Below are 10,343 nucleotides of genomic sequence, written 5' to 3' on the forward strand. Positions count from 1 at the left end.
GCTTTTCTGCCTCAGTTTATTATTGGTACTTGGTAATAAAGCACACAACGCTGACAAAATGTTCTATATCCATGGGCAAGTAGGGACAGGTGCCAGTGAGCAGTGAATGATTGAATATAATGTGAACTGGGATTCATAAACTCCAAACTCAAGCAGTGAAGTTGCAAGACTGCTTTCATAAATAGATATTCAGTGCTTTATGTGGCCGATGATTACTCCGGCACCGGTGTCATACCCTCATCCAATGTTTGTAAACAAGGTTTCTATTGCACCTAAAGTTACCTCAGTGCCAAATGAAAAGCTCTGGGAAAATCCACAGCACATTTTCACATGTACTGTATTTGATGATTCAACCTTTTACTGTTCACTTGCAATCAGTTATTGCATGAGTTTAGGATGTGATCTCTCCTGCAAGTGGTAATATTATACTTCCACCACACAATGTAGGCTGTATAACAAATAACATTTTAAAGAAAATATACAAGAACAAAAGGAATTTAAACCAATAGATGAAATTCAGTATGTTTTCAGTAAGGTGGCTCCTGAAACTATCAGCAAATGGTGTGAGAGTTTGAGTACTTTTTGGGGGAAGTCTCAGATAAAGCAAACCATCCTAGGCATTGTAGAGAGATTGGAATGTGCAATGAACCAGGTGCTACTCCGAGATTGCATGTCTGGGCAACACTTCGCACCTCAAATGGTGTTTTTCTGGGGAGGAAAAGAATTTCAGATCCTTCCTTATCAACAACAATGACTTGCATTTAATAGTATCTATGGCATAGTAACATGTCCTAAGGCAGTTTACAGTAGTTTTATTGACTACCAGGCAATATTAGGACAGACCAAAGAATTAGAAGCGTCTTAAAGGAAGAGAGCTGCAGAGGGAATACCAGAGAGAGTAAACAAGTTTTTAATAAGTTGCATTTTTCGGACAGCAGATTGCAAACGCCGGCTTTAACTCGATTGTTTTATTTTCAAATCAATCATACTGGCTTTTCCTCTTATGGGCAATCTGTCATTCCATTGATCATTTCCAAACAAATTAATCAACATGTCTGTACTTACATTTCAGAAACCTGGAGACCATGAGAGAAGGTATGATTGAGTGTAAATATTATGGGGAGTGGCAGGGGTATTTTGAAGGAGGGGTGGTCAGTAAGGACAGTGGGGAAATTGAACACAATGGTATTTCAGAAAAAGTAGCCATGTGCAATTCCTTTCAGATTCCAGCAACTCTCTACCCACAGCTGGTGTAACACATTTCATCTTGAACAGGCAGAAATGTGTCTTTCCATTGAAGTGCAACACTGAGCCATTGTTGTGCTACATCACTGACCCTGGAAAATATATCTGTCAGTGTAAAGGTCTGGGAACTCTAACTGCACTGTGAGGTCAGTGTTCTCCAGATGGCTTTGAATTAAATCAGCACTATGAGCCAGGTGCTGTTGGCCAGACTTCCTTTCCACAACCTGATACAGCTGGTGACTTGTTTCTCTTGTAGAATCACAGAATCTTTACAACACAGAAAGGACCCAAAGTGTCCGTGTTGGTCAAAAAAGTATGTACTCAACCTAATCCCACCTTCCCACACTACTTCTGCAACCTTGCAGGTCATGGCACCTTAGAACATTTACAATTATGATGATGATTTCTGCTTCTCAATTTTTCAGTGAGTTCCAGACCCTCCTACCCTCTGGGTGAAAGAGATGTCCTCTTCACCCCTCTAATCCCTCTAACAATCTCTGCCCCCCAGTTTTCACTAAGGTTATAATTCCTTCCTATTGATTCTGCCAAGTCCCTTCATAATGAAACACATTATGATGCTGGAGGAACTCAGCAAGCCAGGCAGCATCCGTGGAGAAAAGCAGGCAGTCAACGTTTTGGGTCAGGACCCTTCTTCAGGACTGAAGATAGGGTAAGGGGAAGCCCAATATTTAGGAGGGAAAAGCAGAGCAGTGATAGGTGGACAAAAGAGGGGAGGCGGGCACAAGGTGGTGATAGTAGATGCAGGTGAGAGATAGTGATAGGCAGGTGTGGGGGAGGAGGGGAGAGCACATCCACCGAAGGATGGGTCGAAGGTAAGGAGAAGGGAAAATAAGAGGGGTAGAAAAAAGAGAGATAGGCTAGGAAAGGGAAGAAAAGAAGAGGCATGGTTGGGGGGGGGGGGTGCTGGGGGTGGGGGGGAGGGTTGTGGGGATTACTTAAAGTGGGAGAATTCAATGTTCATGCCGTTAGGCTGCAAGGTTCCAAGACGGAAAATGAGGTTCCTCCAGTTTGCACTTGGAATTCTCCTGGCAGTGGAGGAGGCCGAGGATTGACATATCTGTGATGGAGTGGGAGGGAGAGATGCAGATCGCAGTTATGAACAGAGCACAGGTGTTCTGTGAAACGGTCACCTAGTCTGCATTTGGTTTCACCAATGTAGAGGAGGCCACACTTGGAACACCAAATGTAGTAGATGATATTAAGAGAGGTGCAGGTGAATCTCTGTCTCACCTGAAAGGACTGTTTGGGTCCCTGGATGGAGGTGTAGGGGCAGGTGTTGCACCTATGCAGAGGCAGTGGAAAATTCCCAGGGTGGGAGCGGGATGGGTGGGGGGAGGGAGGAGTGAACGAGGGGAGTCAGGGAGAGAGTCATCCCTGCCAAAGGCAGAAAGGAGTGCGGAGGGGAAGATATGCTTGGTGGTGGGGTCCCGCTGGAGATGGCGGAAGTGGTGGAAAATAATGTGTTGGATACGTAGGCTGGTAGGATGAAACGTGAGGCCAAGGGGGACCCTATCCCTGTTGGGTCTGGGAGGGGCAGGGGTGAGGGCAGAGGTGCAGGAAATGACAGAGATGTTGGTGCATGCTCTCTCTCTTTTTCATCCTACCAGCCCCCCTTTGTCCTCACATTTCTTCCTCTCAGAACCACATGAGCTACTTTAGTTGGGGGAAACCTCTGCCTATTCATTAAGATTTTCCGCGGTGAAGTGTTTAGTTTGGGACAGGGTAGTGTCTTGTTTTCAGTGCCAGCACAATGTCCTCAAGCATTAAATCATTATTCATCAGAACATTCAAAGGTATGGATACAGAAAACTTTTCACTTACACAATCGCAGATGAATGTCATAGCAACATGTCTGAGAAAAGTTCATGCAACTTGTTCAAAATCCTTTGAATTCAGACACTTCTGCTTTTCCAGGTCTAATTGCTCTAGGCAAGACTTAATTATAACATTAGTTTACTGTTCCGCATCATGGAAATGAAACTGTAAATTAGCCCTATTGAATGCTTAATTTATTTTGGGACTTGCACATTTGTTAAATGACAGAAATGATTTTTCTTTGTTGATCCTTCTGCAAAAAGTAAATTGTCCTGTGGCTGTCCAAATGTCCAAAAGCAAAATATGGCAAGTGCTGGAAAATCTGAGATAAGAACAGAAAATATTGGCAGAATCTGTGGAAAGAGAAACAGTTATTATTTCAGGTCTGCGGCCTTTCGTCAAAACTGGGAAAAGTTAGAAAAAGAGCAAATTCTAAGTTGCAGAGAAAGGGTGAAGAAATGGGGAGAACAGAGAGGAAGCTCTGTAATAAGGTAATAGCCAATGTGATGCCATAAGCAGACAGATTTTCTCCTCTCCTCCTCTTTCAGTATTCTAGAGGGAGCACACCCTCTAGCACACCCTCTGGTGTATTCTTCCAATTTCAACAATGGCCACTCCTTTTCTCATGGTGCCTCCCCAATGCAACTGTAGGAGAGGTAGCACTTGCTATTTTACCCCTTCTTATCATCCACAGATGCAAACTTTCCTAGGACTTAGCTGCACTCCTTCCAAATTAGTGTAATGCATCCAATGCTTATGACGTGGTCTCCCCTACAACGGGGAAACCAAAAGCAGATTAGTTGAAGGATTTGTAGAACATCTCTGGTCGGTCCACAAGGGTGAAGCTGGGCTACCAGCTGCCTGTACTTTTAATTCTTCATCCCACTCCTGCCCTGACCTCTGTCTTTGTCCTACTACACTAGTTTAATGATGCTCAATGAACAGTACATGGCATGTTACAGCCGTCTGATCTCCACATTAAATTCAACAGTTTCAGATATCAGTCCTTCATTACCAGCATTCAATTATTTGTCCCATCACACCTCTTCTAGCATTTCAGGTTTGCCTTGTCTGTTCCTACTCACATTTCTAGATGGAGTTTCTTAATGCTCAAAGTCTTCAGCACCCTCTTTCAACTGGTACCATGACTCATGTCATTCAATTCCTCCAGGTCTCCACCTGAACAGAGACCCTTTGTTCTCTTCAACCACCTTCCTTCTCTACAACTTAAAACATGCTTTATTTCTAGCTGAAGTCCATCAACTTGAAATGTCGATTCTGTCTCGTTCTCCATAGATCTTCCCTGACCTACTTAGTGTTTCCAACATTTTCATAACTCTGTTTGCTCAAGTATACAGCTTTGCAAAATCTAGATAATTCTTGGCGTAGCTCAGTCAATTGTAACTTGTCTGGAAGACCTATGATGGGATATGAGAATGACACTAAATCAAACATACTCAGCTATCTTATGACAATGGCAGCACCCATGCAACCCAGATCCACTTGGAGTTCAGCAATGGTTGAATATACTCTCTTCATACTGTGTCAATAATAGTCAATTCCCATCTCCTCCCTCTCATCTGCTTAGGCTGAGTTGATGCAGGCTCACAAGTTGCAGGTTGGCAATTCTTCTATGTGATCAATGTTTGGCCACTTTGCTTGGTTTTTAAGCTCTTGGTTTAAGTAACTATACATGTAAATCATCAAGAACTCATTGGCAAGAAACAACCTTTCAATATTTTTTAAAAGCATTATTATGCTTTCACCTTGTCAATATTTATGTTCCTAATTTCTATTGCCACTTTCCAAGCCTTTCTCCATAAGCAGTGAGATTCATTGATTTTACTACATTGATATGCATACTGACCATCTCCTACTGGGCCATATTTTCAGCACGTTACTTTTGAAAAATGTGACAAGATGAACAAAGTCAAAACATTAAAATTTATAGTTTTTTTTAATCACCTGATGTCCTCATTGAAAGTATCAGTGATCAACCACAGAAAATCCATTCAGTTGTTTCTGCAATTTCATTTATGATTTAAATTGAGGAGGATGAGGCATACTACTGTGTTTTAAGAAGGGAGGCTTGAGTCCACGTTCCTATGCTGTTGCTTTCTATCGGTCTATTTAAATGAGTGTCTTGGTAGTTGTTGAACTGGGATCACTAACTGTTAAAACATGCTTGGAAAGTGACGATGTTGCCAAAATTTTTGTTTCTCATGTGCAGCATTATCACTTTGATTTATTAAATGATACTTGCTTAATACATTGTCGTTACATAGGTCATAGAAAAATATAGCTCAGGATCAGGCCCTTTGGCCCACCATGTCTGAACTGACCATGATGCCAAATTAAAGTGATCCCATCTGCCTGCATGTGTTCTGCATCCCTCCATTCTGTGCCATTCTTGGATCTTATTATGAAGGGACTATGGCATAGTAAGAGATGGCAAGATGACAGGATGGTAGTCTGTCTGTCAGTCTGTGTGTCTGTCTCTCTCTCTTTCTGTCTCTGCCTCTGTATCTCTCTCTAAGATTTTTTCAAGCCTTGTTTTTAATTTCATTACACAAATTTTGAGCCTTGCAGATACGATTTTACTGAAATATTCTTGCAGACACAATAATTATGTCACATTTCTTCAAGAACCTTCGTGAATAATTAGAATTCTGTAATTTCTAGTTGAACCTAGATTTTACAATAACTGCCCTTTTACTTTTGATTTAACTGTTCCTTCATAAAGAATGTGAATAAAATTGTGGGAAAATATGGTGCATGTCTGGTGATCTGCAAAATTGAGTTAGTCCATTTTTGTGCTTACTCTATATTGTCAATTCACTTTTCCTTTGCGTTTTCGTATAACATGGAAATGGGCCTTTTGGCCCATTGAGTCCATGCTGACCATTAAACATCCATTAACAATAACCCTACACTAACAGAGAGGTATGGCAAATAACAGACCCTTCAAGTTTGCACTGATCATCAACTACCCATATATACTAATCCCATTTTATTCTCCCACATTTCCATCAACTGCCCCCAGATTCTACCACTTGCCTATTCACAGCAAGTGGCAATTCACAGCGCCAATTAACCTACCTCCATGACTTTGCGATATGGGAGCACCCAGAGGAGAACTACGTGGTCAAAACTCTACACTGACGGCGGTGGAGGTCAGGATTGAACCCAGGTCGCTGGAGCTAGGAAGGAGCAGATCTACTAGCTGTGCCATTGTGCCACCCAACTGTATTCAGTTATTCTACTTATTTCTTGAAAGAACTCCTATGTGGTTAATGTTGTACGCTGCCACAACTCCATGGCAAAGCTCATATAACAGCTCCTTCTCACGCATCAATAATTGGTTAGTCCCCATAATACAGGAGGCAAATTTATTCAATTTCACTTGCTAATAAGAAAATTGTGTTGAGCCATCTGGCTGATAACACTATGTGGTTTCAAAGAAACAATGAATTTTAATTGGCAATGGGTTCCAAAATATACCTTTGAAATGTTTGAATATAATGAGTAAAATTTGGCATTCAACAATAATGTTCAATGCCAAATTTTACTCATTATATTCAAACATCCAACTGAAATGATAAACTACTGAAGGAGTTGTCGAATACGTCAATACATTTTGTGCAGTCCCAGGTAAATGTGCGATATATAATTTGTCAGCAACAGATTTTGAGGATGTTTAACTTTTGATCTGATATTCCTGGATATGTAAACTAATACAGCACTTGACTTGCACACACTTAATGTTAGTATATGTGCAGGATCATTGCTTAGGTGATAAGAATTGTGATAAGTAGACCTCCTCTGGGATATTACTTGCAGAATTATTTTGAGTAATTTTGAATGAGCTGCAAACTTCAGCAGTCAATCAATAAGAAAATGTTATTGCCAACCAGGTTCAAATTTTTATTTTTTTTCTCTCTCTAATGCCTTGGATGAGGTTGTACCTACCTGGTAAACATACATCCCCAAAAGACCATGCACATACTGCTCTCCAAACTTAGGAATTTGTGCACCATTTTATCCTTCCCACATACAAATGGAAAGCATTGCATTTCCGTGGCACCTTCCACACTTTCCTGAAATCAGCATTAGGTCATACTGTTTAGTCAGAGATGTGTAGACTTTACTACATAGATGGCTGCATCATATTTGCTTGGTTCTGACAATAAGCACAGAAAGCATTAAAGTTATTTTCTTAAACACTAACATTGAGCAAATTGTTAATAAGAAGCCAATATACTGAAGGAGCATTTTTTGTTTTAAATACTGATGCAATTCTCCACTATGTTTTATAGGCAATCATTTAGTTATTCATAATTGAGATTAACCTTGATTTGACATGGATACACAGCAGAATTAATTAGTCTCTAATTCTGTGTCTGAATCATTGCTTAGTCTTAATCAAGTACAGGATGCAACCACCACTGAAACAGTTATATTTCTGTTTAAATAATTTGAGAACTCTGAAATAGATGTTATTCATACAGTGAACAAAACAAGATAGAACTCATTTGGACATAAATTAGTCATATATTGATATAGCCATCTCCAGGTCATTTAACAATCTACTGTGGCCAGTTACATATATTAGCCAGCAGCAAACATGGACAGTTTTATCATTTCCAAGAAGCACTTGAAGTTATTGGGGCTGACTGGGATTCAATTGGAGCAATCAGACTGAATTTTGAACTGCTCTTTACAATCAGTCTTCATCATTGTAGATTGATTCTCAGTCCATTGAGGTTAATCTGAATCACACAGAGGAACGAATGAGCAAACTTATTATAATGATGGCCTTACCTTGTGGCTGCAATGCCAACTTTATTCAAAATTTAACTGAAAATATGCCTCGTCCTCCAGACATAAGGGTAAGTAAATGGACTGCTATGCATCAACTCAGGAGGGGGAGTGATTAGTGTGTACCTTTAATTATATAATTTCTTAGGTGTGTCTAAATACTTTGAATATTTATTGTATAATTATCATGGACAAAATGTTCTTTATCATCAAACTGGAATTACTAAGAATGATAATGTGGAAATCAAACTCTATTAGAATCATAGAGCAATACAGCGCGGACACAGGCCCTTCGGCCCAACCAGTCAATGCTGACCATGGTGCCCTCCCAGTTAGTCCCAATTTCCTGCGTTCGGCCCATATCCCTCCAAGCCCCACCCCTCCATGTACCTATCCAAGTGCTTCTTAAATGATACAATTGTACCTGCCTCAACCACTTCCTCTGGCAGCTCATTCCATATACTCACCACCCTCTGCGTGAAAAAGTTGCCCCTCAGGTCCCTTTTAAATCTTTGCCCTCTCACCCTAAACCTACGCCCCTAGTTTTGGACTCCCCTCCCCTGTGGAAAAGACTGCTATCATCCACCTTATCTATGCCTCTCATAATTTTAATCACTTCTATAAAGTTACCCCTCATTCTCTTATGTTCCAAGGAATAAAGACCTGGCCTGGCCAACCTCTCCCTATAACTCAGGCCCTCCAGTCCTGGCAACATCCTCATCAATCTTCTCTGCACTCTTTCCAGTTTAACCATGTCTTTCCTATAACGGGGGGACCAAAACTGTAAACAGTACTCCAAGTGTGGCCTCACCAACGACTTATACAGCTGCAACATAATGTCCCAACTCCTATACTCAATGCCCTGACTGATGAAGGCCAGTGGGCTAAACGCCTTTTTCAGCACCCTGTCTACCTGTGATGCTGCGTTCAATGAACTAAGCACTTGTACCCTTAGGTCCCTCTGCTCCATTACACTCCCAAGTGCCCTGCCATTCATAGTGTAAGTCCTATGCTGTTTTGTCTTTCCAAAATGCATTGCCCCACACATCTGTATTGAAATCCATTTGCCACTCCTTGGCCCACTTCCCTAACTGATCAAGGTCCCCCTGTAATCTATAATAACCTTCTTCACTATCAACAATATCTCCTATTTCCGTGTCAGCCACAAATTAACTGATCCAGTCTTGTGCATTCGCATCTAAATCATTATATAAATAACGAATAACAAGGGTCCCAAAACTGACCACTGTGGCACATCACTAGTCACCAGCCTCCATTCTGAGAAACAACCTTCAACCACCACCCTCTGCTTCCTACCTCAAAGCCAATTTTGAATCCACTTAACTCAGAATCTATTACTCAGATTCTGGTAGCAATGATACATTGATCAATCGCACCAGTACATAAATTGAAAGTCAAAAGACTGCAGATGCTGGCAATCTGATGGGGAGGTAGCTCAGTGGGAGAGCGCATGCTTCGCATATATGAGGTCCCGGGTTCAATCCCCGGCATCTCCACAATGGTGACTGTGAATTATGGGCAGCATGGTAATGTAGCAGTTAGTGTGACGCTATTACAGCGCCAGCGATCTGGGTTCAATTCCCACCACTGTCTGTAAGGAGTTTGTATGTTCTCCCTGTGACTGCGTGAGTTTCCTCTGGGTGCAATGGTTTCCTCCCACATTCCAAAGTCATATGGGTTCATAGGGTGTAATTGAGTGTAATTAGTAGGGTGTAATTGGGCAGTGCGTGCTCGTTGGGCTGGAAGGGGCTGTTACCGTGCTGTCTAAATAAAAAAAAACACAGGAAGTGCTGGAAATACTCAACAGGCAACATCAATGGAAAGAGGAACTGAGTTAATATTTTGGGATAAAAACCCAACATCATAAATGGAAACGTGAGAAAACAAGTTAGTTTTAAATTGCAGAGAAGGTTGGGAGGGATTGATAGGACAAAATGAATATCTCCAATGGGGTGAGGCCAGAGTTGCTGTGTTCATACACTATTCATAGATTAATGAGGGGGGGGGGGGGAAGAGGGAGTGGGAGAGAGAGAGAGAGAGAGAGAGATAAATAAATAAAAACAAGGGGCATGTAAAAGTTGTAAAATGCCAATCAGAGCTGTTGTAGAGAACTGAAACCAAAACAGGCAGTATCTGTGGAGCGAGAAATCTGGGGAGAGTTAATAGTCAAAAGCTGAACTAATAATAACTGAGACTAACTTAACTTGTTTTCTCCCTTTTCCATTTCTGATGAAGGGTATTCGATCTGAAACTTAAACTCTATTTCTCCTTCCACAGATGCTGCCTGATTTGCATCCACAACTTTCTGATTTTATTTCAGATTTCCATCATCTTCAGTTTTTGATTTTCATTTGTTGCCTCTGATATTCATGTTCTAATCAAATATACCAATGTGTTCTCTTGTCAACAGTTTGTGTCACTTT

At 41.1% G+C, this 10,343-nt stretch overlaps 1 non-coding gene across 1 annotated transcript; it reads left to right on the plus strand.

Annotated features, from left to right (window-relative positions):
* The first annotated feature begins 9,344 nt into the window (after positions 1 to 9,344).
* Positions 9,345 to 9,416, plus strand: trnaa-cgc (transfer RNA alanine (anticodon CGC)). Its single transcript has one exon. It is a non-coding gene; the product is annotated as a tRNA-Ala (tRNA).
* The last annotated feature ends 927 nt before the right edge of the window (positions 9,417 to 10,343 follow it).

This window comes from Pristis pectinata, chromosome 4, assembly GCF_009764475.1.
Source record: "Pristis pectinata isolate sPriPec2 chromosome 4, sPriPec2.1.pri, whole genome shotgun sequence".
NCBI lineage: Eukaryota > Metazoa > Chordata > Chondrichthyes > Rhinopristiformes > Pristidae > Pristis > Pristis pectinata.